Below are 21,473 nucleotides of genomic sequence, written 5' to 3' on the forward strand. Positions count from 1 at the left end.
TAAAATCTAATAACCATTATCCGAGAATATATGGAGCAAAGCCAAGTGCTAATTGTGAGCTATGATAAATAAGACATGACCTTGGCCCCTAAGAATTTTGTACTGAAATAGAACTGTCAACCAACTCTTTCTTCTTTTTCTTTTTTCTTTTTTTTTTTTGGCTCTGCTGCGTGGGATCTTAATCCCTGGGCCAGGAATCGAACCGGGGGCCCCAACAGTGAGAATGCCAAGTCCCGCCAGGGAATTCCCTTTTTATCTATTTTTTTCTTTTTTTTTTCAACCAACTCTAAAATGGAGAAGAATAAAGTAAGGATAGAGGTGAAAGTCTTTTGTAGCATACATCTTGTTATATGTCTGTCTACCATAACTTTAAGCCACTCAAGACAGACCTGATAACATGCCTTTGTGTTTATGGTCTTTATTCATTGCCTGGCATACAGCAGGTATTATAGAAGTTATTTTCTTTTTAATACAAATTATTTATTTATTTATTTTTGGCTGCGTTGCGTCTTCGTTGCTGTGCACAGGATTTCTCTAGTTGCAGCGAGCAGGGGCTACTCTTCATTGCGGTGCACGGGCTTCTCATTGTGGTGGCTTCTCTTGTTACAGAGTACGGGCTCTAGGCACACAGGCTTTAGTAGTTGTGGCTCACAGGCTGAGTAGTTGTGGCTCATGGCCTCTAGAGCACGGGCTCAGTAGTTGTGGCCCACGGGCTTAGTTGCTCCGCGGCATGTGGGACCTTCCTGGACCAGGGCTCGAACCCATGTCCCCTGCATTGACAGGCGAATTCTTAACCACTACACCACCAGGGAAGTCCTAGGGCAATAGTTCTTAACAGGGTTGTGTGTATGCATGGGAAGAGGGGGATTTGGCTGATTTACCTCTTATTGAGTAACAACTACCCCCAAACTTAATGGTTTAACACAATCATTTATTTTGCTGATGATTTTGTAGGTCAGGAATCTGGGAAGGACTAGGCTAGATAGTTTTGTTCCACATGGTTTTAGCTGTAGTGGCTGGGCCTAGAGGATCCACTTTCAAGATGGTTCCTTATTTACACAGAGTGCCTCAGTGTTCTACACATGAGGTCTTATACTTTGAGCTGCTCCATATGGCTTGGGTTTCTCCTGTCATGGTGGTCTCAGGATATCTAATCACATTTCTTACAAGAGGCAGGAGTTAAGGCTACCAGGTCAGTAAAGGGCCATGCCCAGAACTGGCAGTGTCACTTCTATTACATTTTATAGGACCTAACCACATTCAAGAGGTTGAGAAATAGATTCTACCTCTTGATGGGGAAAACAGCACAGTCACACTGTGGAAGGGCATGTCGGATGGGAAATATTGGGGATTATCTTTGAAAAATACTAACTGCTACAGGAATGTCCACCCAAGTCACCTGAGGAACTTTTTCAAATTATGGCCATTATGCTTCCAAGTTTTAAATAGGTTCCATGGGGAATTCTGATACCTATCCCCAGCTCAGACCCAGTAGTGTAGAACAGAAAGAAAAAGTGGCTCAGGACCGAAATGTAAAAAGAACAACTCTGAATAGGGAGTTCCTGCTGATAGACCAGAGATGAAATAAATGAGCTAGAGGCATGATGGGAGCCAAAGGAGGAGATGATTTCAAGGAGGGTGTGGTCAGAAGCACCAAATGCTGTAGAGACGGTGAGAATGAGGAGAAATAGGCAGAGGCTGACAAATATGGCTTTGAAATCTCTCCAGGCGTCTCTGAACTCTGTTTCAGTTGGGATTGGAATCCAGAATCAGAAGCTTACAAACTGAGTCTGCAACCAGAATAGGTTCCATTTTGTCCCCCAGCAGTTTGGCTATCCTCATGAAACCCTATTTGTAAGGACTGAAATAGCAGTTATCTGACAGCACTACACAATCTGCAAATGAGAAAAATTGTGACAGACTTTACAGGTAGTTAAAGTGTGAACTTCAAGAAAATGGAGACATTTCCCTTCTGCTCCTCCCTTTTATCTTTGCAAGTAAGTTCTTTGGCAGTTAGTTTGGTGCTTTTCTTTGTTTGGGATATCAAGTCAGAATCAGTGTATCAGCTAGCCCTTGCTGTATAACAAATCATCCCAAAGTCAGTGGCTTATAATCAGGGGTCTGCAAACTACAACCTGTGGGCCAGATGCCTGTCTTTGTAAATGTAGTTTTATTTAGACATGGCTGTATCTGTTCATTTACATATTATCTGCCTTATGTGTTTATCTGTTTTTTGTACTACAGTAAACAGAGGGGAGGTACCACAGAGCATATGCCTCATTAACTTATAATATTCACTATCTAGCCCTTTTAAAAAAAAAAGGTTTGCTCGATTCTGCTTAAAAAATAAGTATGTATTATTGCTAATGAGTCAGCTGGGTAGTTTTTCTGGTCTCAGCTAGGCTCATTCATGATCACCTGTGAGCTCTGATGCTTAGGCTATGTTCTGTCATATGTCCTGGTTGACTGGTTGTTGGCTAGTCTGACTTTAGCTGGAGTATCTGGGATCTTCCCCTGTGACTTTTCATTCTCTAACAGGCTAGTCTAGGCTTGTCCTTATGGTGATAATAAGATTCCAATAGAATAAGTGGAAACACGTAAGAACTCTTGAGACCAAGTCTCCAAAGTGGCACACCATCACTTCCACCACATCCTACCATTGCACTACATGTGATATTGACCAAAGCAAGTAACAAGGGCAGCCCAGATTCCAGAGGCGATGAGACAACCTGCTAAGTTATAATTGCAAAGATGTCGATACAGGGAGGCATGAAGTATCTGGGCCATCTTTGCAGCCAATCTACCGCATAGAGTATAGAAAGCACACCAGGCTGGACTTGAGAGGACTGAGGTCAGATCCTGACTTGGCTGTAAACTCACTCTGTGACCTTACACAAGTCACTGAGTCTCTCTGGGCCTTAGACTCCTTAGCTCTGAATTCTACATTCATATTAAAAAATGCCATATCCTCTTCTTGTTTGCATTCAACAAATGTTTATTTTCTTGAAATATTTTTTAATGAGACTCGAAAATACTCTCTGTTTTCTAATGTGCTATTACTTGGGGCCAGCGTAAGCGAAAAACATCTGCTTTTATTTCATTCCTTTGACAGGGATTCTAAATATTTGTAATTTACATGAAAAAAATTACAAAGGTCATACTGGGTTTCTTTCAAATATGAAGAAGGAGAAAAGGTTTTGCAAATGAAAGTGATAGAAGCCACCTTAGCAGGAAAATAATGTGAAGATGGTGTTTGCTCAGAATGACTCAAAATCCCCAAGTCCTTGCCTTTACCAGGAAGTCCTGATAGATAGGTAATATAAGAGAGATTTAGGTTAATAAACTCTCTGGAAAGTGCTATAAGAAGGGTTATGATGTCTGGGTTTGCTTTATGCTTGTCAGTCCCTTTCCAAATGAAGCTAGTAAGAGTGGTGTAAGCCCGGATATTCCCGGATCAGCCATTAGGAAGATCCTCAAGCAGTATCCTTCCTACCCAGCCCCCAACAGGGCTCTCCAGGCATCTGCCTTCAGCAAGGCCAAGGCTAAAACAGAGTTTACACAGCTGGACCTGGGTTTCATGTAGATCTTCATTCTTTGTAATCTGGTTCTCAGTGCTACTTTGGGATACTTCTGAAGATGGGGAGCCAATTTAGCTCCAGTCATCAAGCAGATTACTAATCAGCCCTCCCATTTCCAAATCCAGACCCTTTTACTTCAGCCTGGTCCCTTCCTCCATCTCCCTAGCTACTACTCGCTGTCCATTCCCAGCTTCATGTCTTGTTCATATTTTCCCTTCCTCTTCTTTCTCCTTCTGTTCCTCTTATTCAGATCCTAATCACCGGACTTTCCTGGTGGCACAGTGGTTAAGAATCCACCTGCCAGTGCAGGGGACTCGGGTTCGATCCCTGGTCTGGGAAGATCCCACATGCCACAGAGCAACTAAGCCTGGGCTCCAAAACTACTGAGCCTGTGCTCTACAGCCCGCATGCCACAACTACTGAAGCCCATGTGCCACAACTACTGAGCGTGCGCTCTAGAGCCCGTGATCTACAACTACTGAGCCTGTGCTCTAGAGCCCGTGCTCCACAACAAGAGAAGCCACCGCAATGAGAAGCCCGTGCACCACAACGAAGAGTAGCCCCTGCTCACCACAACTAGAAAAAGGTCGCGTGCAGCAACGAAGATGCTACGCAGCCAAAAAAAGTCCTAATCAGAGTTCAGAGCCAGGCCAAATTCTGCTTCTCCCTGGAGCTTCCCCTGCCAACTTGAGGCCTCTGTGACCTCTCCCACAAAGGCATGAGTTACCCAACAGGCAGGCTGAGTATGTGCACAGAGCAGTTGTAAGTCAGGGTTCTCACCCCCCACCTTAACACACACACACACACACACACACACACACACAGAAAACCTCAGATTCAGTGAATGTATCCAGAATTTTGAAATGGAAAATCTAGAAAGAATTTATTTTAGCATATGCAACCTTTGTGACATTTCAAGAAATAACATTTATTCTGCATTACGTGGGGAGGAGGGGCACAAAAAGGGGTACTTTTTTCAGTTTAGGGTCTTTAGAGTTCTTAATTTTGTACTGACCTCTCCTCTGAGATTATATTGCACTTACTGTGTTTTCCACAGACTTTGGCATTTAATCGTATGTGTATGACCTAGTGGTTGAGTATGTGGAATGTTAACTCTATCACCCACTAGCTCTGTGACTTTGGGCAAACTATTTGTGGCAGATAGTCTCCAATCAAGGCTGTCATCAACCTCTTCCCTCCCTGCCACACTCCTCCATTGAGAGGTGAAACTTGTTTCCCCTTCTCTTAAATCTTGCTGGGCCTGTAACTGCTTTGACCAACAGATCATAGCAGAAGTAACATTCTGAGACTTCTGAGGCCAGGTCTTAAGCAAACTGGAAGGTTCAATTTTTTTCCTCTTGCAGTGCTCCTTCTTGGAGTCCAGCTGCCATCCCAGGAGAGGCAATGGAGGAGCATGGATGTACTCTGGTGAGCAGTCCCAGCTCTGCTCCCAGCTGACATCCAGCACCAATTGCCAGCCCTGTGAGCAAACCATTTGGATGTTCTAGCCTAGTCGAGCCTCCAGATAAATGCATATGGACATAGGCAGACAACATCACATGGAGCAGAAGAACTGCCCAGCTGAGCCCAATCAACTCAGAATCATGAGATATAATAAAATAGTTGTTGCTTCAAGCCACTAAGTTTTGGGGTAGTTTGTTATATAGCAGTAGATCATTGAAATAGTATCTAAGCCAAACCTAGATTTGGTTTCTTACCCTATGAAATGGAGTCAATAATAGTACCTATTTCATAGGATTGGTTTAAGAATCAAACAAGATGAAATGTATGGTAAAGTGCTTAGTGATGTTATGCTATCTATTTATGTTATGTTCTAATTACTACATTATTTTATTTATTTATTTATTTATTTGCTGCACCACATGGCTTTCAGGATCTTAGTTCCCTGACCAGGGATGAGTCCTAACCACTGGAATGCCAGGGAATTCCCTGTTTTTAAACATGCAAGGAGAGGCTCTGTCACTGGTTAAAAGATTTCAAGAATCAGAGTGCAGGAGGTGGTGGGGCAGGAGAGAAAAGGAAGATATAGAAAATAAATGGTACTAATATTTATTGGTAACCTACTATGTGCCAGGCTGCACACTAGGTTTTTACATATATGATCGCACTGGCTCATCACAGAAACCTTGTTAGGCACATGTTTTTACCCTTTATACCGTTCAGTGGAGGTTCAGAGAGGTTAAGTAATTTACCCAAGGTCCCACAGCTGGGAGTGACCAAAGAGGAGTACAACTGGGCTTCAAAGTGTACTGTCTGACTGCAAAGCCCATTCTTTTTTTTTTTTTTTTTTTTTAACCCTCCTACAGATCTTGGACGGAGGGGCTTCCTGAGATCTTTCAAAATATAATTATTTTTTTCAATGAGAAATTAAACATTCAGTCAGACTCTATTCAATACAACCAATATTCTGCTTCTGGTAGGAATATTGATGAAAATTTAAAAACAACCCCCAAAGTCCTGTACTTCTGGTAATAAATTATTACAAACCTACCATCAAGAAATCTAGATAAATCTTTCATGATACTAGTTATTTTTACCTTATGTCATATCTCTGAGAAACAACTTCCAGGCATGTAAAATTGTACTTCCTTTTATTTTTTTTCTAAAATATCACCTTTAACCCTCTAGGAAGGGCTGCCCCATTATGCCTGTATACATTAATGCTTAATTTTTTAAACATCTTTATTGGAGTATAATTGCTTTAAAATGTTATGTTAGTTTCTGCTGTATAACAAAGTGAATCAGCTATATGTATACATATATCCCCATATCCCCTCCCTCTTGCATCTCCCTCACACCCTCCCTATGCCACGCTGCTAGGTGGTCACAAAGCACCGAGCTGATCTCCCTGAGCTATGCAGCTGCTTCCTACTACCTATCTGTTTTACATTTCATAGTGTATATATGTACATGCCTCTCTCTCGTTTTGTCCCAGCTTACCCTTCCTGCTCCCCACGTCTTCTAATCCATTCTCTACATCTGCGTATTTATTCCTGTCCTGCGCCTAAGTTCATTAGAACCATTTTTTTTTAGATTCCATATATATGTGTTAGCATACAGTATTTTTCTCTTTCTGACTTACTTCACTCTGTATGACAGCCTCTATGTCCATCCACCTCACTACAAATAACTCAATTTGGTTTCTTTTTATGGCTGAGTAATATTCCATTGTGTATATGTGCCACATCTTCTTTATCCATTCATCTGTCGATGGACACTTAGGTTGTTTCCATGTCCTGGCTATTGTAAATAGTGCTGCAATGAACATTGTGGTACATGACTCTTTTTGAATTATGGTTTTCTCAGGGTATATGCCCAGTAATGGGATTCCTGGCTCATATGGTAGTTCTATTTTTAGTTTTTTAAGGAACGTCCATACTGTTCTCCATAGTGGCTGCATCAATTTACATTCCCACCAACACTGCAAGAGGGTTCCCTTTTCTCCACACCGTCTCCAGCATTTATTGTCTGTAGGTTTTTTGATGATGGCCATTCTGACTGGTATGAGGTGATACCTCACTGTAGTTTTGATTTGCATTTCTCTAATGATTAGTGATATTGAGCATTCTTTCATGTGTTTGTTGGCAATCTGTATGTCTTCTTTGGAGAAATGTCTATTTAGGTCTTCTGCCCATTTTTGGATTGGGTTGTTTGTTTTTTTGATATTGAGCTTCATAAGCTGCTTGTATATTTTAGAGATTAATCCTTTGTCAGTTGCTTTGTGTACAAATATTTTCTCCCATTCTGAGGGTTGTCTTTTGGTCTTGTTTATGGTTTCCTTTGCTGTGCAAAAGCTTTTAAGTTTCATTAGCTCCCATTTGTTTATTTTTGTTTTTATTCCCATTTTTCCAGGAGGTGGGTCAAAAAGGATCTTGCTGTGATTTATGTCATAGAGTGTTCTGCCTATGTTTTCCTCCAAGAGTTTTATAGTGTCTGGCCTTACGTTTAGGTCTTTAATCCATTTTGAGTTTATTTTTGTGTATGGTGTTAGGGACTGTTCTAATTTCATTCTTTTACACGTAGCTGTCCAGTTTTCCCAGCACCACTTATTGAAGAGGCTGTCTTTTCTCCATTGTATATTCCTGCCTCCTTTATCAAAGATAAGGTGACCATATGTGTGTGGGTTTATCTCTGGGATTTCTATCGTGTTCCATTGATCTATAATTCTATTTTTTGCCAGTACCATACTGTCTCGATTACTGTAGCTCTGTAGTATAGCCTGAAGTGAGGGAGCCTGATTCCTCCAGCTCTGTTTTTCTTTCTCAAGATTGCTTTGGCTATTCGGGGTCTTTTGTGGTTCCATACCAATTGTGAAATTTTTTGTTCTAGTTCTGTGAAAAATGCCATTGGTACTTTGATAGGGATTGCATTGGATCTGTAGATTGCTTTGGATAGTAAAGTCATTTTCACACTGTTGATTCTTCCAATCCAATACCATGGTATATCTCTCCATCTGTTGGTATCATCTTTAATTTCTTTCATCAGTGTCTTATAGTTTTCTGCATACAGGTCTTTTGTCTCCCTAGGTAGGCTTAATCCTAGGTATTTTATTCTTTTTGTTGCAGTGGTAAGTGGGAGTGTTTCCTTAATTTCTCTTTCAGATTTTTCATCATTAGTGTATAGGAATGCAGGAGAGTTCTGTGCATTAATTTTGTATCCTGCTACTTTACCGAACTCATTGATTAGCTCTAGTAGTTTTCTGGTAGCGTCTTTAGGATTCTCTATGTATAGATAGTATCATGTCATCTGCAGACAGTGACAGTTTTACTTCTTCTTTTCTGATTTGGATTCCTTTTATTTTTTTTTTTTTGTTCTCTGGTTGCTGTGGCTAAAACTTCCAAAACTATGTTGAATAATAGTGGTGAGAGTGGGCAAACTTATTTTGTGCCTGATCTTAGAGGAAATGGTTTCAGTTTTTCACCATTGAGAATGATGTTGGCTGTGGGTTTGTCATATATGGCCTTTATTATGTTGAGGTAGGTTCCCTCTATGCCTACTTTCTGGAGAATTTTTATCATAAATTGGTGTTGAATTTTGTTTAAAGGGTTTTCTGCATCTATTGAGATGATCATATGGTTTTTATCCTTCAATTTTGTTAATATGGTGTATCACATTGATTGATTTGCGTATATTGAAGAATCTTTGCATTCCTGGGATAAACCCTACTTGATCATGGTGTATGATCCTTTTAATGTGCTGCTGGATTCTGTTTGCTAGTATTTTGTTGAGGATTTTTGCATGTATGTTCATCAGTGATACTGGGCTGTAGTTTTCTTTTTTTGTGACATCTTTGTCTGGTTTTGGTATCAGGGTGATGGTGGCCTCAGAATGAGTTTGGGAGTGTTGCTCCCTCTGCTATATTTTGGAAGAGTTTGAGAAGGATAAGTGTTAGCTGTTTTCTAAATGATAGAATTCGCCTGTGAAGCCATCTAGTGCTGGGCTTTTCTTTGTTGGAAGATTTTTAATCACAGTTTCAATTTCAGTGCTTGTGATTGGTCTGTTTATATTTTCTATTTCTTCCTGGTTCAGTCTCAGAACATTGTGCTTTTCTAAGAATTTGTCCATTTCTTCCAGGTTGTCCATTTTATTGGCATAGAGTTGATTGTAGTAATCTCTCATGATCCTTTGTATTTCTGCAGTGTCACTTGTTACTTCTTTTTTTTTTTTTCACTTGTTACTTCTTTATCATTTCTAATTCTGTTGATTTGAGTCTTCTTTTTTTTTTGATGAGTCTGACTAATGGTTTATCAATTTTGTTTATCTTCTCAAAGAACCAGCTTTTAGTTTTATTGATCTTTACTATTATTTCCTTTATTTCTTTTTCATTTATTTCTGATCTGATCTTTGTGATTTCTTTCCTTCTGCTAACTTAGGGGTTTTTTTGTTCTTCTTTCTCTAATTGCTTTAGGTGTAAGGTTAGGTTGTTTATTTGAGATGTTTCTTGTTTCTTGAGGTAGGATTGTATTGCTATAAACTTCCCTCTTAAACTGCTTTTGCTGCATCCCATAGGTTTTCGGTCATCGTGTTTTCATTGTCATTTGTTTCTAGGTATTTTTTGATTTCCTCATTGATTTCTTCAGTAATCTCTTGGTTATTGTTTACCCTCCATGTGTTCGTATTTTTTACAGTTTTTTTTCCTGTAATTGATGCTAGTTGATCCTGAAATGCTAGTCTCATAGCATTGTAGTCAGAAAACATACTTGATATGATTTCATTTTTCTTAAATTTACCAGGGCTTGGTTGGTGACCCAAGATATGATCTATGCTGGAGAATGTTCCATGAGCACTTGAGAAGAAAGTGTATTCTGTTGTTTTTGGATGGAATGTCCTATAAATATCAATTAAGTCCATCTTGCTTAATGTATCATTTAAAGCTTGTGTTTCCTTATTTATTTTCATTTTGAATGATCTGTCCATTAGTGAAAGTGGGGTGTAAAGTCCCCTACTATGATTGTGTTACTGTCGATTTCCCCTTTTATGACTGTTAGCATTCACCTTATGTATTGAGGTGCTCCTATGTTGGGTGCATAAATATTTACAATTGTTATATCTTCTTCTTGGATTGATCCCTTGATTATTATGTAGTGTCCTTCTTTGTGTCTTGTTATAGTCTTTATTTTAAAGTCTACTTTGTCTGATATGAGAATTGCTACTCCAGCTTTCTTCTGACTTCCATATGCATGGAATATCTTTTTCCATCCCCTCACTTTCAGTCTGTATGTGTCCCTAGGTCTGAAGTGGGTCTCTTGTATACAACACATATATGGGTCTTGTTTTTGTATCCATTTAGCCAGTCTGTGTCTTTTGGTTGGAGCATTTAATCCATTTACATTTAAGGTAATTGTCAATATGTATGTTCCTATTACCATTTTCTTGTTTGGGGTTTGTTTTTGTAGGTCTTTTCCTCCTCCTGTGTTTCCTGCCTAGAGAAGTTCCTTTAGTATTTATTGTAAAGCTGGTTTGGTGGGGCTGAATTCTCTTAACTTTTGCTTGTCTGTAAAGGTTTTAATTTCTCCATCGAATCTGAATGAGATCCTTGCAGGGCAGAATAATCTTGGTTGTAGGTTTTTCCCTTTCATCACTTTAAATATGTCCTGCCACTCCCTTTTGGCTTGTAAAGTTTCTGCTGAAAGATCAGCTGTTAACCTTATAGGGCTTTCCTTGTATGTTATTTGTTGCTTTTCCCTTGCTGCTTTTAATATTTTTTCTTTGTATTTGATTTTTGATAGTTTGATTAATATATGTCTTGGTGTGTTTCTCCTTGGATTTATCCTGTATGGGACTCTCTGTGCTTCCTGGACTTGATTGACTATTTCCTTTCCCATGTTAGGGAAGTTTTCAAGTATAATCTCTTCAAATGTTTCCTCAAACCCTTTCTTTTTCTCTTCTTCTCTGGGACCCCTATAATTCGAATGTTGCTGCATTTAATGTTGTCCCAGAAGCCTCTGAGACTGTCCTCAATTCTTTTCATTCTTTTCTCTTTATTCTGCTCTGTGGTAGTTATTTCCACTATTTTATCTTCCAGGTCACTTATCCATTCTTCTTCCTCAGTTATTCTGCTATTGATTCCTTCTAGAGAATTTTTAATTTCATTTTTTGTGTTGTTCATCATTGTTTGTTTGCTCTTTAGTTCTTCTAAGTCCTTGTTAAATGTTTCTTGTATTTTCCCCATTCTATTTCCAAGATATTGGATCATCTTTACTACCATTACTCTGAATTCTTTTTCAGGTAGGCTGCCTATTTCCTCTTCACTTGTTTGGTCTGGTGGTTTTTACCTTGCTCCTTCATCTGCTGTGTTTTTCTCTGTCTTCTCATTTTTTTTAACTTACTTCGTTTGTGGTAGGCTGCAGGTTCGTAGTTCCCGTTGTTTTTGGTGTCTGCCCCCAGTGGATGAGGTTGGTTCAGTGGCTTGTGTAGGCTTCCTGGTGGAGGGGACTGGTGCCTATATTCTAGTGGGTGGGACTGGATCTTGTCTTTCTGGTGGGCAGGGCTGCATCCGGTGGTGTGTTTGGGGGTGTCTGTGAACTTAGTATGATTTTAGGCAGCCTCTCCGCTAATGGGTGGGGTTGTGTTCCTGTCTTGTTAGTTGTTTGGCATGGGGCGTCCAGCACTGGAGCTTGCTGGCTGTTGGGTGGAGCTGGGTCTTTGCATTGAGACGGAGATCTCTGGGAGAGCTCTCGCTGATTGATATTACGTGGGGCCAGGAGGTCTCTGGTGGTCCAATGTCCTGAACTCGGCTCTCCCACCTCAGAGGCTCAGGCCTGACACCCGGCTGGAGCACCAAGACCTGTCAGCCACACGGATGTGTTACAGCACCTTTCTCCTCCTAGGGACTCAGCCAGGATTTCAGGCAATGGGTTCTGAGTCCAAAAATTGCCTCTATTTGGGAACTTGCCAAACACGACACAGGAGAGGCTTCAGTATTTTCTTGGAGTTGGGTTTGCTCTCTTGTACTTCTCCCATTGCCACAAAAAATCTTTCCCTGAGTAGCTGCTGCTCCTTTCGCTGCTTAATTTTTAAATGAGAAGTTAACTTGTCTTTTCTCACAGAGACAGTTTACTTGGTGAGGTCAGCAAAATGCTGATAAGAAAACCTATATGAGGCCCCTCAGACCGGGCCTCTGAGATCCTGGCTAAAAGCTAACCACAGATCTGTGTCCAATAATAAAATCCTCCTCGAATCTGGGAGCACTCAGCTCATTCCTGCCTGTTCAGTCTTTTAAGTGCCTCCTTCCCATGCTCCTTCTTTTCCTTCCCCCAGTCTCTCACAAAATCTTGTTCCAAAATGTCAGTCAACCATCAGCTAATGGGATCAGAAGTTGCCTCACAGTCAGAAAACCTCCTGGTCCCCGGCCCAAGTGCCCCCCATTACATCCAGTGTCCCAAGATGACCTCCCAGTCCCCATGACGTAAGGAAACATTTCAGAGCAGCTTTACAAAATGAGAAATTCATTCGCTATTTTTTTCAAGGGACCAAGAAAAGAAAATGTTATGAACAAGGAAATTGCTGGTGGGTCACTGGCCAGGACACTGAAATGTGAACATCGAACAATTAATTTAAGGATAATATAAACAGGTTTCATTATACAGAGTTTAAGAATATGATTGGAATAGTCTGTTGTTTTGAATTCTAGAATGTTCCTCTCCCTACTGCACCCCTGCCCCCACCCCGGGCCTTCTTACTATGAGTTGGCATTCTCCCTCCCCCTGGTTGTTTTCTCCATCTCCATCCACTGTTATAACACAGATGAACTCACTCTGTGTTTGGCTTCATGTGGTTGCCTTGCCTACATTTATTCTGGTTTCCTATTGTGTCGCCGACGCACATTTTTAAGAGTTCCATTATGTGGAATGGTTTTTTTTCCTACTCTCTTCAGAAAAATTGACTTTTCAAAGGAATATTAAAAAATTTTTTTTGTTTAAAGAAATAAGGTTATTTCTAGTTCTTTGTCCTCTTTCACAATTACAGCCATGTACTCCATAAGGAATCCATTAATGTGTAAGATGCTTTGAAGCTGCTGGATGTGTGCGTGTGTGTGTGTGTGTGTGTGTGTGTGTGTCTGCGCGCACACGCACGCGTGCACTGTTCTTTTTCTTTTTCTCTCAGAATCTTGCCACTGCCAACCACTGATTTAGGAATGTTTAGGGGTACATGCCAACTCAATAATCAAAATCATTTTGGTACTGGGAACCCAACCACAGTCTCTGTAGACCAGTGGAATTTATTGCTTGCTCCAGTTTATTAAGTAATAGTACCAACAACATTTTGAATAAAGAAGAGTCTGATAAGATATGATAGAATGTCAGGATAATTCATTTTGACCATAAAACAATGCTTTTTTTGAATCTGAAATACTAAAAGCATTAATAGCCTGATGGTCCACGGCTTCCTTCCCTTGACCTGATATAGGAATATGATTCCTAGCTCACTTTAGGAAAGAGTCTCAGGACAGACTGCTGGTTTCCTGCTACATCCATATCCCTGTTTTCATTCCACAAATACATATCTAGTACTGACTGTGGGCCAAGCACTGGCCTAGGCATTGGGACCACAGTGATGAACAGGATAAATGCAACTCCTGCCACATGGCACTTTCTGAAGGAAGATATCTTGGCTGCATAGATTACTGTCTGTTGAGACATTTGAGGCACATGCAAAACAGACTAATGGTGAAGCTTATGGTCTGTGTTCGGATCCAGGCTATACCACCCAAGCTGTTTTATTTTGAACAATTTTTGTGGCCTTACTAAGCTTCAGAGTCCTAAATTGCAGTGGTACTTACCTCACAGAGTTATTTTGAGGGTCAAGTGGAAAAGTCCTTGTACAGCTTTTACATAGTGCCTGGCTAAGAACCATGAGTAGCGGTGGTGGTAGTATAAGTTTATTTATTTTATGTTATTTTTCTATTTTTGGCTGTGTTGGGTCTTCGCTGCTCCACGCAGGCTTTCCCTAGTTGCGGTGAGTGAGGGCTACTCTTCGTTGCAGTGCATGGGCTTCTTATTGCAGTGTCTTCTCTTGTCACGGCGCAGTAGTTGTGGCACATGGGCTCAGTAGCTGCGGCACGTGGGCTCTAGAGCGCAGGCTCAGTAGTTGTGGCGCATGGGCTTAGTTGCTCCATGGCATGTGGGATCTTCCCAGACCAGGGCTCAAACCTCTGTCCCCTGCATTGGCAGGTGGATTCTTAACCACTGCGCCACCAGGGAAGTCCCAGTGGCGGTAGTAGTAGCCGTAAGTGGACCATATTGTCCCTCAGCAGAGAAGGTCGTGGCAAGTCCATGGGTCCAACCATCACTGGGGGGGAGGGGGGGTCACAGATCCATCCCACCCTAGGAGTCTCTTAAGTTTAAGGGAGAAAAAAAAGGCTTGCCCAATGCTCAGAACCACATCCTCTTCCTTCTCAAGCTGCAGTGCCTCCTGCTGCTCATGGAAGAAAATGCAGCTCCTTCCTCCCCAGGAGTGTGTTTGCCAGCCTGCTGCGGCAAGAATCCCTCGCACTGAACCCTGCCATCTCTGACCTCAAAAGATGCAACCCCTCCCGTCACCCCTGAGGCCTGCCAGCAGTCACTGCAGCTGTGGGAGCCTGCCATTCTGTGGTGTGGGCTCTTCCCACGCACTGCCCCCCTCAGAGCCCCTTCCTGCTCCATGTTGAGCCCAGAGTAGCAGGTCTGGAACTTCTGGGGATGCTGGGGCCTTAGGGCTCATAAGAAACTCATCTTTCTGATGGATCCTGGTGGGTTTTCCCCCTTCATTTATCTCCAAAGGAGCACTGAACAGTTTCCATATGGCTGCCACGTGCCCCGATGTTTTGGTCGAGACAACGTTATTGCCGTACCTCACTAGACCTCTCCCAGAATGGTCACAAGGTTCTGGGCATAGTAGGGGCTGCTCTGCCCAAGCTATGACGCAGAGCAGAAAACTGTGCCACCTAGTTGCTCTGCACCTGTGTCTCTCCAGAGGCTATGTCTTCTACCCAGCAAGAAAAAGAAGTTAATTTGTTTTTCATTCTAGGGATCTAGGTGCAAAACTAACCCACTGTAGCTAATTGGCCCACTCCCTTCCCTGTGAAGTGGGCAGGCACAGAAAATCCCCAACCCTGCCCAGCTCATCATCTACCCCTAAGGGGCCTTGCCATAGCTAGCATGTGGGAGGAGAGCAAATTTAGATGAAATCAACACGAGTTTCCTCCTAACAATAATAGTTCTGTTCATTCAACGCTTACTGAGTGCCCAATTACCTACTTGGTGCCAGAGGAGAGACAACCCCAGCCTCCCTTGCGGTAGTTTGGCAAGAGGCTGGCTGAGAGGGTCTGTGTTCACTTGCGGGAAGAACAGCCTTATGCCAGGGGCTGAGCTCTGGAGGCTCTGCCTTTGAACAAGACTGCTTCCTCAACCAGGAAATGCCCAATATTACATACTACACCAGATCTTCTCTGCCATGCTTTTCCTATAAATCCGTCGAGCAGTACAGAGTGGGCTCCTTCCCCTGAAGCCCTTTCCAGCGTGCACTCAGCTTTGGTCGATCAAGCACACTTCTCTCTGTCGGATGGTGGCAGCCCAGGGTACCAATGCATTCTCCTGCCTCTCTTCATGGAGGCTTCCTCAGGAAACCATGCTTTGCTTCTTGCTGCGTGTCACCAGTAAAATGTGTGTCTGTGCCACTTTGGCACGACAGCATGCAGGTGTGAGGAACGCACAAGGAGCTCACAGCATTGTGAAAAAGAAATCAAAGGCAATAACAGATGCAAATACACTTATAGACACATAAGGCAAGAGGGGACTCTGACAGGCCGTAATTGCACCCCCGCTCCAGGCAGCAGATTACAGTCTTAGTGAAAATGTGTACTTCTGCCTGATTATCAAAGTCCTGGAGGGCTGCATGTAGAGGGGGACCCTTATTTTCACTCTCCAGGGGAAAAAAGAGTGTATCTGACAAAAACTTCCCCTAGGAACAAACCCCAAAGGAGGAGATGTTTGTGGAGAATGAACTAATTTTTGTGAAGAATGAACCACACACTCTTTACTTACATTGACTCATTTAAGAAAATTAACAAAAAAATTAAGTTTTTGCTACACACACAAGGAATGTTTCAACATAAGCAAGTGGGTAGAAACATAGCTGTCAGCCCTTTGAAGTGAGATGGCAAATACTCAGGCGGGGGCAGCTGCGTTCAGGTGAGGCCTTACACACGAGTGCAGGGCTGAGGGGAAGGATGGTGGTGAAATCTAGCCTTTACTCCTCTTTCAGTCTGTGTGGGTGCAAGTACCCGAGGGCGGGATGCCATACTTTCGTTCCTCACACAGACACTGTCTACCTACAAAGCCTAGAGGAGACCACTTTTCCTAATTCACCTACCTGAAAGGGCTCCTTTTTATAATAGGTATAATTTGTATGTGCTCAACTCAAAGCCCTTCAGGACTTGATAGGTCTGAGGGCAAGTGGGGTACAGGGCACCTGACTACTAAATAATTTGTAGCATCCATCCCCCATTTGGAAATGGCAACTTCATAAAGCCCTTGGACTTCCTTCAGACTGATCTTCTCCCAGGGGTAACTAGGGAGCTTTAGAGAATAACTGGCCCTGTTCATTAAGGTTTGGGTTGTTTTGTTTTGTTTTTGAGATAACTGTAGATTCACATGCAGTTGTAAGAAATACAGAGAGATACAGTGTCTTCTTTACTAAAGGTTTAATTTTTATTTTTTAAAATTTATTTATTTATCTGTTTGTTTGTTTTGGCTGCATTGGGTCTTTGTTGCTGCACGTGGGCTTTCTCTAGTTGTGGTGAGCGGGGGCTACTTTTCGTTGCAGTGCGCGGGCTTCTTATGGCGGTGGCTTATCTTGTTGAGGAGCACAGGCTCTAGGGCATGCGCGCTTCAGTAGTTGTGGCTCACGGGCTCTAGAGCACAGGCTCAGTAGTTGTGGTGCAGGGGCTTAGTTGCGCCACGGCATGTGGGATCTTCCCAGACCAGGGATCGAACCCGTGTCCCTTGCATTGGCAGGTGGATTGTTAACCACTGTGCGACCAGGGAAGCCCAAAGCTTAATTTTTTAAACCAACATTTACTGAACATTTTTTCTGTGCCTCAGGAAAATAAAGATGCCTCAGATGAGACGTCATCCCCTCAGCACCTTAGATTCTTGTGATAAAGACACACACAACAGATCTCTTTGAAAAAGTTCATCGTGCACATTGCCAAGGGGCAAGTGAGCATCTTGGACGAAAAGTCCTGTACAGTGTCTTGGGGACTGAGTAAAAGTGGGTGTTGGAAGGGCAATCTGGGCAGAGAACACAGCACGGGCAAAGGCTCAGAAGTATGAAATAGCATGGTGTGTGCTGGGAGCCATTCAAGTAATTCGGCATGGATGGGAACAAAAAATTCAAGGAAGGGAGTTTAGCGGCATCCCGGGAATGAGAAGGGAATGTTGTGTGATCCTGGCCTCCCACATTCTATGCTGGGGGAATGAAAAACAGATGGGAAATATGCTCCCAAACATGGCCCAAGCATGGCTCTTGGAGAAGCAGAAGCGAATCTTGCTTCAGTTCGAGGAGCCCACTGAACCCTCACTTCCAATCCTTGGGCTGTGGCCCACTTCCTTCCATGACCTTCACCCAAGGCCAAGGGCGGAAGTCTAGCTCACATCCTTCTCTTCTGCATAAGGCCAGCAATTGGAATGAAACAGAGTCCCCCCTCTACCAATCTGGGCTGCCACATGGGACATGGCTAAGCCCAGCTGTCCCCAGTTCCCATCTGGCATGGAGATTATCAAGAAGTACCCCCCAGGGTCCAGTGAAAGGCACAGAAGGTAGTCGATGGTGCTGCTGGCAAGCTCAGCAGAGGGTGACCAAAGTGTGGGGACTGCAGGGCAGACCACCTGAGCTGGCAATCAAATGGAAATCCCAGCCATTCTTCAAAGAGACACACAACCCCAGAGAGCTGAGGTGAGGCAAATTAACTAGGAGGACTCCAGGCCCTGACGAATGGAGAAACAGCAGACCTGGAGTATTCTATCCCCAGCTGTCTGCAGAAGGTGCTAGCAGAGGGAGGAATGACTAGGTACATAGGGAAATCATTCTTCAAAGACAGTGAAGATGCAAGGAGCAGCATGGGATCCGAGTTTTCACCTGCCCATCTCCACAGCAACACAATAAGCAAATGCTTGTTACTTCCAGGCATTCTGGAGAAGACAGGGAGGGGATGCTGAGATACTTAAACATGAGTTTTCTTGTGACTCAGCAGGCTGGGCTCATAAGGAAGATTATATCATTTATAGAAAGCTGAGAAAGCCACACTTTCTTTGAATAAATGAGTATATTGTGTGTAAATGATCAACCCCTCTATATGTGGCTTACGGACATCCCCGGGCAGGTTTTGGATGAAACAATTCTATTTTAATTTGGAATGATGAGGATTCAGTGCTGGTTGGTGATTTGTGAATCATGCCATACTCTCTACCAGGGCTAAAGTATTTCTTACTGAGGAAGAGATGAACTCCCTTTTTACCTGTCCTCGGGTCCAAAGATATGACAAGCCTAGTTACATCCCCCGAAAATGGATATAGCCGTCATATAGCCGTCATAAGAGGACTGGGGTAGCCTTTGAATCTGTGAACTAGTTTACTTCGGGACAACCTGCTTTTGTAATATTCCACCTTGTAATTGAAAGGGAGGGAGGAAGAAAGTCTGGTGTGGGAATAAGACAGCAGTATCCTTTATGGGCAGGACTTAGAATTGGGTGACTTAAGAGTCCCAGGTGGCCATATTTTTAGGTATGTCTTTTAAAGTAAAACAAGGAATTTTCTTGTAAGGTTTGCTCTGTTAACAAACCCTGCACCTCAGTCTCAGTGACTTATTACAACAGTGGTTTATTTCTTCCTCATGCTATCTGGAGGCTGAGGTGGGCTGTGGCTTTCACCAGGCCCTGTAGGAAAAGCTCACTCTTCCTCTTGTGTGTCTCCCCTTTACTATCATACCACAGCCACACTCACAACACTTTTGACACCAGATGTGAGGGTCGGGGTGTTCCTGCACCACTGGTTCTACAACACCAGCTGGATGTCCCACAGTTCAACTCAATTCTGACACTGTCTTCCTGGAAATAGTGTCAGATCCTATAGGTTAAGGGCTCAGTCCCGCAAAACAACCCCTTCCCCCCACCACTTCGGATGCCAGTCAAAAGTCCGGGTTGTCACCTGTGCTGCTGACCAATCATCCATAGATCAGGTATTCCCTCCACCCCCTCCTCGGGCTCAATTAATGTGCTAGAGCAACTCACAGAACTCAGGAAAGCAGCTCCCTTACTGCTTACCAGTTTATTCTAAAAGGATATGATAAAGGATACATATGAACATCCAGATGGAAGAGATGCATAGGGCAAGGTATGGGGAAGGGACTCGGAGCTTCACCGCCCTCTCTGCCACTGTCCCAGCACCTCCACGTGTTCACCAACCCAGAAGCTCTCCAAACCCTGTACTTTTAGGATTATTATGGAGGCTTCATCACATAGGTATAATCAATGATTAACTCCATTTCCAGTTCCTCTCGCTTCTCTGGAGAGTGGAGGGGAGGGTTGAAAATCCCAAGCTTCTAATCATGACTTGGTCTTTCTGGTGATCAGCCCCCCCACCAAGAGTCACCTCATTAGAGCAAAATACATTGCTATTACCCAGGAAATTCCAAGGAATTTAGGAGCTCAGTGTCAGGAACCTGGGTCAAAGACCAAATATTAGAACAAAAGATACTCCTAGTGCTTTTATCACTAAGGGAATTACAAGGGTTTTAGGAGCTCTGGGATAGGAGCTGGGAGCAGAGAAGATATATATTTTCTATTACCTTATACCCTGGGCTTGTTCTGTCTTCTGATTTCAGGACCCAGCCTCTACATAGGACATGTCTGGGAAAGAGCGAGAGAACTGGCCAAAACTCAAGATGAGTCATAGACCTTCTGCTGCAACATGGTAAATGCCATATTTACTCACATTTCATTGGCCAAAGCATGTCACATGACCAAAACCAAATCACATGAGGTGAGGACATAAAATCCTCCCATAGGAGGCACAGTGGATCACCTGACAATGGACAGGGAGGGGTGGGTAGTGATTGGAAAGAATAATATATTCCACCATGATAATAGAAACTCATTATAGATAATTTAGAAAATGTAGAGAGGAAAGAAGAAAATCAAAATTACCTGTAATCTCACTGTTAACATTCTGATATATTTCCTTCTAGGATATATGTCTGTGTGCTTGCTTGTTTTGACAAATTTAGGATTACATAATATATACCAGCTTTATAGGCTGCTGGTTTATATAGAATTATAATATATAATGAACTCTTTCCCATATAAATAATCATTCTTTTAAAATGTCACTTTAATGCCTGCCCAATTTTCATATTAGTTTGGATAGACCAGATTTTGTAGCAATAAAAAAACCCTCAACTTTGTTGCCTGGCTTCGAATCACAAAAGTTTATTTCTTATTCAAGCCACATGTCCAATGCAGGTTGACATGGAGACTCTGCTCATCTTGATCTCTCTGGAACAGAGGCAGACAGAGCAGCTACCATCTCAAATGTATCTGGCTATTGTATAGGAAGGAAAGGAGAATATAGGGGAACATGCAATGGCTCTTAAAGCTTCTGCTCCCAAGGCTTTCACATTTTGTTAGCCAAAGCAAGTCTCATGGTGTGATATATTTTTTTTTAAATGGCCACAATATTTTGCAGATCCTCCAATCAAGAATTGAGTCTGTTTCTCCACCCCTTGACTCTGGGCTTAGCCATGTGACTTACTTTAGCTAATAGTACATTAGCAAATGTAACATGAGCAGAGGCTTAAAATATGCTTGTGCGTTAGGGCTTGATCTCTCCTAGTGCTTTTAGAACAGCCCAAGATTGACCTAGAGGGTGACAGACCATGTGGAGAGAGAGACCATGCTGTCCCAGCTATTACAGCCATCCCAGATATGTAAGCAAGCCCATTCTCAACCAGCCAGCTCCAGCCAGCCCAGACCAGAACTGTTTAGCCAATCCACAGATTTTGAGTGTTGTCTTAAGCCACTAAATTTTGGGGCAGTTTGATATGCAGCAAGAGCTGGCTTATACACACATCTACATCTAATTTCATCTGGGAGGGAGCCATGATATTTTTTTAAAGTCTAAATGACTACCTCGATATTAAATTATAAGGATGTGCCGTCATTTATTTAACCATTTTCTTATTGTTAGAATCGCACTGCTACCCAATGTGTTACATCACATTTACTACAACTATAAACAACACTACCATGAATATCTTTGTGTATAAATATTTATCCACATTTCTGATTATTTAATTATAATCAATTGGTGGAAGAAGAATTACTGGGTCAAAATTTAA

The 21,473-nt window shown here is 42.5% G+C and overlaps 1 long non-coding RNA gene across 1 annotated transcript in view; it reads left to right on the top strand.

The window, feature by feature from the left end:
* Nucleotides 1-21,473, top strand: part of LOC132528609 (uncharacterized) — a 117,284-nt gene that overhangs the window by 28,093 nt on the left and 67,718 nt on the right. Inside the window, exon 4 of the long non-coding RNA XR_009543248.1 lies at nucleotides 19,962-20,050. This is a non-coding gene — a long non-coding RNA (uncharacterized LOC132528609). The remainder of the gene's footprint in view (nucleotides 1-19,961; nucleotides 20,051-21,473) is intronic.

The sequence above is a fragment of the Lagenorhynchus albirostris genome, chromosome 11 (assembly GCF_949774975.1).
Source record: "Lagenorhynchus albirostris chromosome 11, mLagAlb1.1, whole genome shotgun sequence".
NCBI classification, from domain to species: domain Eukaryota; kingdom Metazoa; phylum Chordata; class Mammalia; order Artiodactyla; family Delphinidae; genus Lagenorhynchus; species Lagenorhynchus albirostris.